Source organism: Vipera ursinii, assembly GCF_947247035.1.
Source record: "Vipera ursinii genome assembly, chromosome: 11".
Classification (NCBI taxonomy): Eukaryota; Metazoa; Chordata; class Lepidosauria; order Squamata; family Viperidae; genus Vipera; species Vipera ursinii.
Genome location: NC_139524.1, coordinates 13670296 through 13676744, shown reverse-complemented (window position 1 = coordinate 13676744; position 6449 = coordinate 13670296).

Sequence of the window (6449 nt, the reverse complement as noted above, 5' to 3'; positions counted from 1 at the left end):
TTAATACTAAGCTTTATTATCCCATCCCCAACATGATCCATCTTTCATTTTCTGTATTCCTTTTAATTATCCCTTAGTCAACATGAATTCAAATAGACTTCTCGTTTTAACACCGGTTGTAATAAATCAAGGGAACCTGAAACTTATATTAGCATGATGGGACAGAAAACAGATCCTTTTCTCTAAAATGTCTTTTGACAAGAGGCAAGCTGAAATTGTAAAAAGGTTAGTTTTAGTTTTAATTTTGCTGTGTTTGGAAGAGTGAAAGACAGCCAGAAATGAATACACTTTCTGAATTGACTTTGTCTATTTTTTTACATTATTTTGTTTGCTACTTTGGAAATTAAGTTCAATAAATTTAATTTGTGGAGGAATGTCAAATTTAATTTTGTTTTAATGTCTAAGGTTCATTGAATTACATTTGTAAGGAATAGAACTGACAAATCATATAATATTGTCCAATGAACATGCATTTGCTTTTTTGGGATAACGAGTAGAATAAGTATGATTCAAATTATGACAAATGTTCCAAGCTTCTCATTTTGAAATGTCAAATTAACAGTGTCTGTATGGACTATTTAACAATATTCTTAAAGTTGGGTGCTTTAACTATTGGCTGCTGAATAATATGCTAGGGGTTACATTGGAATTTACTAAAAGAGCTTAAAAATCAAGTTGTCCATTTCCACTTTAACAGCTTTAGTAATAGGAATAGTATTAATCATAACACTGTTAAAAGCAATAATCCAGTCTGATAATCATCATCTTTGCTGCTTTATTTTTGGAACATTGTGCATTTTTGTTTTCTAAGATTATTATAATTTGGAAAAACATTTTGTATCAAATAAACTTTCAGTAATAATTGGGATATTGTGTTATTATTTCCTGTGTGATTTACACATTAAAGTGTAGCCTTGTTTGGCATCAATATGGCTGTTAATCATCTTCATTTACTTTCCAGGGAAGAAAACTAAAAAAAAAATATGCCCTCTCAGATTTGAAAGATGTATGTTTGAAGATGCTGGTGGAAGCTTTATGTATTTTTGTCCGTTTTAATTCGCCTTTTAAGGTTTGATTTTTATACCCTTAGTAATTTTTGTTCCAATCCATTGTACCTTTTTATTTTCTATGTTGGAAGCTGCCTTGAATTTTCAGTGTTCATTTTTCCCCATGTTGTATGGAACATCCCTTCTGTTTCTGGCCAAACTGCCCCTTGTACCTGTAGCATGTTTACATTTCTTTGAAAACCTTTTTGCTGTTTGTGGAAATTTTATTGCTACAAGAACAAGTTCAGGCTGGTTTGGTGAGATATGAAGCCATGAGATAAGAGGTAGTCAGCCTTATGGCACCTTGGCTGAGACCCAAATGATGATCCTTTATGCAGGATTGTTAATAATATATATGATTCCAGAGCCTTTGTGCTCCAACAACCAGTTAGTCCCCGATTTGCAACCTTTTGACCGAAGTTACAACTGCACTGATCATTTTTCACACTTACCATTGCAGCATCCCCATGGGCACTTGATTAAAACTTGATGCTTGGCAACTGGTTCATATTTATTTCATTGTCCCAGTGTCCAAGTGATCACCTTTTGTGACCTGACAAGCAAAGTCAAGGGGGAAACAAGATTCATTTAACAACTCTGCTATTAACAGTGGCAGTGATTCATTTAACAACTGTGGCAAGGAAGGTTGTAAAAATGGGGCAAAACTCACTTAACAACTCTCTTGCGTAGCCATGGAAATTTTGGGCTCAATTATGGTCCTAAGTCGGACTACCTCAAAAGTCTCTGCTTCAAGGAATGCTTTCTCTATTGACTCTTTTTCTTATGAGGGGCTACCTTGCTCTTCCTGCAGACCAGTGGTGGGATTCAGCCAGCTCGCACCAGTTTGGCAGTACCGGTAGCTATTTTTTTGTTGCCCAGGCCCAGAATGGACTTCTAGAAGCGGCATCCACATGGAGAATCAGTTGTTCACATTTGAATCCCACCACTACCGCAGACATCTTTGCCCTAGGTTCCTTTGCAATTTATTTTTTAAAAAATAAACTGGGTGATAGATTGGTTTATCTAGTCCAAAGTTGGTAGGTGAATTGAAATGTTGTAAGAGGAATGCTGATGTTCAAAAACACTTCTAACGGTCAACATGTCTCACATCTGTTGAAAATTCTCATCTTCTCATTGTGAAAAGCAAACAAAATGATAGGCAGATGACAGCATGCAAAAGACAGCTTGAGCCTGTTTAACAACAGGTTTATTGTGGAGAGATAGAGGATAGTTTAGTATTAGAACTGTTAACCTGGAGAGCAGACAAAAGTAGACAGTGGCACTTTTATGATAATTGTATTTACAAGAGTGATATGCCAAGTTGATAATAATTATGACAGTTAAGAGGACAAGTAAAATGTTGGACTTAGCTTTATATCTTGAGGTCACGCTGACATTTCTTGCTGACTATATGACGAGCAGAAGAAGGAGGATTACAAAAGAACTGTCTTTGTAAGTTGGTTTCCTTTCTGTCTTTAGGCAACATTTGTCATCAATTTCACCTGTCTCACTTCAATATTCACAGATATCTTCTCCAGAAAATACAATAGAATAATTATATATTATTACGAAAGCCAAGTACTGGTCCTTCAGAGGCTTCAAGCATGTTAGCCCTGAGGAAAAGGACAGGGACCTTGGAAGTGTTAGTTAGCAATAGCACTTAGGACTTATATACCACTTTGTAGTGCTTTACAGCCCTCTCTAAGTAGTTTACAGAGTCAGCATATTATCCCCAACAATCTGGGTTCTTATTTGATCAACTTCAGAAGGATGGGAGGCTGAGTCAACCTTGAGCCGGTGAGAATCGAACTGCTGGCAGTCAGTATTAGCCTGCAGTACTGCATTCTAACCACTGCGCCACCACGGCTCATCATGATTTAGAATTACACTCCTCTTAGCTGGAGGGACGCGGTGGCTCAGTGGGTTAGGACACTGAGCTTGTTGATCAGATGGTCGGCAGTTTGGCGGGTCGAATCCCGAGTGCCGCGTAACAGAGTGAGCGCCTGTTACTCGTCCCAGCTTCTGCCAACCTAGCAGTTCGAAAGCACGTAAAAAATGCTAGAAAAATAGGGACCACTACGGTGGGAAGGTAACAGCGTTCCGTGCGCCTTTGGCGTCTAGTCATGCCGGCCACATGACCACGGAGATGTCCTCGGACAAGCGCTAGCTCTTCGGCTTTGAAACAGAGATGAACACCGGCCCCTAGAGTTGGAAACGACTAGCACGCATGTGCGGGGAAACCTTTACCTTATAGCTGGTCAAGCTCTCCCAAGAGGTGAAATGTGACTGGGTCCACGCACTGCTTAATGCTTTTTTTGTGGGAAAGGGTGGTTTTACCTGCACTGGAAGAGGAAGTTACCTGCCTTCTGGAAAGGGCATAGTTGAACCAGGTAAGACTGAGCAATTCTGTCCAGTCTGCAATCTTGTTTGCTTAAATAAATAATAAAGTATATTTCAAAGGATTTAAAAGCCTCAAAGTGGAAGGTCAAAGTGGATGTCAAAGTGAGTGTGCCAATTGGAACACATCCAATATGTTCTAGAGGTTGTACACTGTACTAGACGAGACGCCTATGGAGGGGAAGGCTCAATTATATTACCGTATATACCGGCATATAAGCCCATCCACAGATAAGCCAAACCCAAGTATCTTGGGACCTAAAATTCTTGATTTATCCATGAATGTATACAGTATATAAAAATAATGCCTTGGCTTAATCTGGCAGATTGTGTGATATTAGTGGGATTAACAAAGAATCAGCATCAGAATAGAGCTGGAAGGGACCATGGAGGTCTTCTAGTCCAGCCCCCTGCTCAAGCAGGGGTCCCTATATCATTTCAGACAAGTGGTTGTCCAGTCTCTTCTTAAAAACCTCGAGTGATGAAGCACTCACAATGTCTCAAGGCAAGCTATTCCACTGGTTAATTGTCCTCACTGTTATCAATATCAAGAGAAATGATATTTTCATTAGCACATTTGATCATTCACAAATTGTTACCAAAAGGATTCCAGATAAACCCCTCTGGGTATTTTTAGTTCTGTTTTCATTTAAGTTGGTATTTAACCCAGAGAAATAAAGAGAAAGTAAGAAAGTTCTGAATTGACCAGATTGTGTAATATTGTAAATCTTAAAACAGGTCTGACCATTGTCTGCCTGGTTGGGATTAGTCTCAACAATGCTGCTTTTTACTAGCACAATCCACCAGTGTGGGGGTGGAGAAGACACCAGGATTACTTTACTGTTGATGCGGTGTGAGAAGTTAATTTATTCTAATCAGCAGATCAGTTATAGCATACCTGATGGCTGTTTGCATGGGAAAATTCCTTCAAGGTATTTTTGCCATTCTCCCTCTCTGCTTTTAAATTTATGTTCCCAAATTCACACTGTGTATCTAATTACTCCTCCAGAACATCTGGGCTGGAAAGATGAATCACCAGAGTTGGTATAACAGAATTTAGTATGTGCATCCTTTCCCTCCCATAAACACAAATACTGTATGCTGGGTGAAAATCCATTTTACCTTTAATATCACTGCTAGGTTGAGTGTTGTGGTGAATGTGAAAATTGTTCATAAAATATATACTTGAAACAGAATATTAAAAATGTACTTTGCATTTTCAGACCCCCCTCCAGGGTGCTTTCCATGTGTCAACCTTCTTCCACTGGGTTTTTAAAAAATATTCTCTGTCTCTTGGATTCAAAAGTGGTATACAGTGATTTAACTGGAAAATAATTTATCCACACATATTTTTTTCTAGATAAGTGAATCTTGAGTGCTCACAACATCAAACAGGAGTTCACTGAAGATTTTTCTTTTCTGTACTGGCCTAGTTCCGTTTTTATGAAACTGACAGCATCTCGAAATTTGTAGTATTAATGTACCCCTTGCTGTAATAGTTACTGCATATATTCTTCCTGGTCTCCCAGAATGGCCTACAAAATACAAAACGATAACAATAGAGCGAGGATGATAAAGATCTCTATGACAATTCAAAACCATTTATGTTCACTTAAAAATAACAACAGAGACAGCCCTCTGTAGAATAGCATTTTGAGCTGGAAGAATATTTTTTCTTGGAAATGCTTAGATTAACATGCATTGAGAGCATTTAAAACCAGCAGGGTATATACTTTCTCTGGGAAAGAATTTCATAATGAAGATGCTCCTGATTTTGCTGTTGATATATAAGAATTTTGGAATGCTTTTACTCAATGTAAGTAACTTTTCCTTAGGTGGACAGTATAGCTTGAAAACACAGCTCTGTTCCAAGAACGCCCAAAGGAATATTGTCTTCATTATTTGGATTATACAACTCAAGTGTTAAGTAATGCTAAATAAAAAAATCATCAACAGGACAACTTGTGAAGCGATAGCATCATTCCCTCCAGCAACTTTAGTTTGAATAAATGGTAACCTGTTCAGTCTAAAAAGACTGGACAGCCATTTGTCTGAAATGGTATAGGGTTTCCTGCCTGAGCAGGTTGGACTAGACGACCTCTAAGATCCCTTCCAAATTATTATTATAAAACTTTTATTCATAAAACATGAAACTCAGTCTATTGAACACTCAAATTGACTGGCACTAATGGTTGACACGGGTTGCTGCCAGCATCCTAGGTACCAGCTGAAATCCAGATGGCCCCCGACCTTCGCTCCTTCCGGCGTGATCTAAAAACTTATCTATTCCAACAAGCTGGCCTGGCCTGATGGATTTGGGTTTTAAAATTTTCTCACTTTGCTTTATTGTAGTCTTACTTTATTGCTCTGTACACCGCCCTGAGTCCTCCGGGAGAAGGGCGGTATATAAAACAAACAAACAAACAAATAAATAAATGAAACCAGGTATCTCCTTAAAATGTATTATTATTATTAATTATATTATTATTATATTATTATTATTATTATTATTATTATTATTATTATTATTATTATTATTATTATTATTATTATTATGAATGAGGGTTGAAAGTGAATTGGACATGTTTACTGCTGAAAGACAGCTGAAAATTGAAGGGATTGGGTGGGATCGGTAGAACAGAGAAGTTACAAAGCTATTGCTACCTCTTTCTTTCTTTGTTTTTATCTGAATAGATTTATAACTTGCTTTTCCACCAAAAATCTTTTTTTTTTGTTTCCTTCTCAACCACATCACTGCTATTAGGGCTGGAAGAAAGGTGTGACAGTTTGTAACTCATCCATGTTAATGTCAAAGCTCCCACGTTTTGAAAATGCACTTCAGACAAAACAGAAAAAAAAAGACCCAGGTGGGGGAAAAAAACCCAGATACAAGGCAAAACAAAACGATTCCAAAACGTGAACACTGAAAGGAAAGCCGTTCAAAACTGAGAAGGGTGGGCGAGGGGAGAAAAAAACCCGGGGTTTATGTGAAACGAGACACCCCCC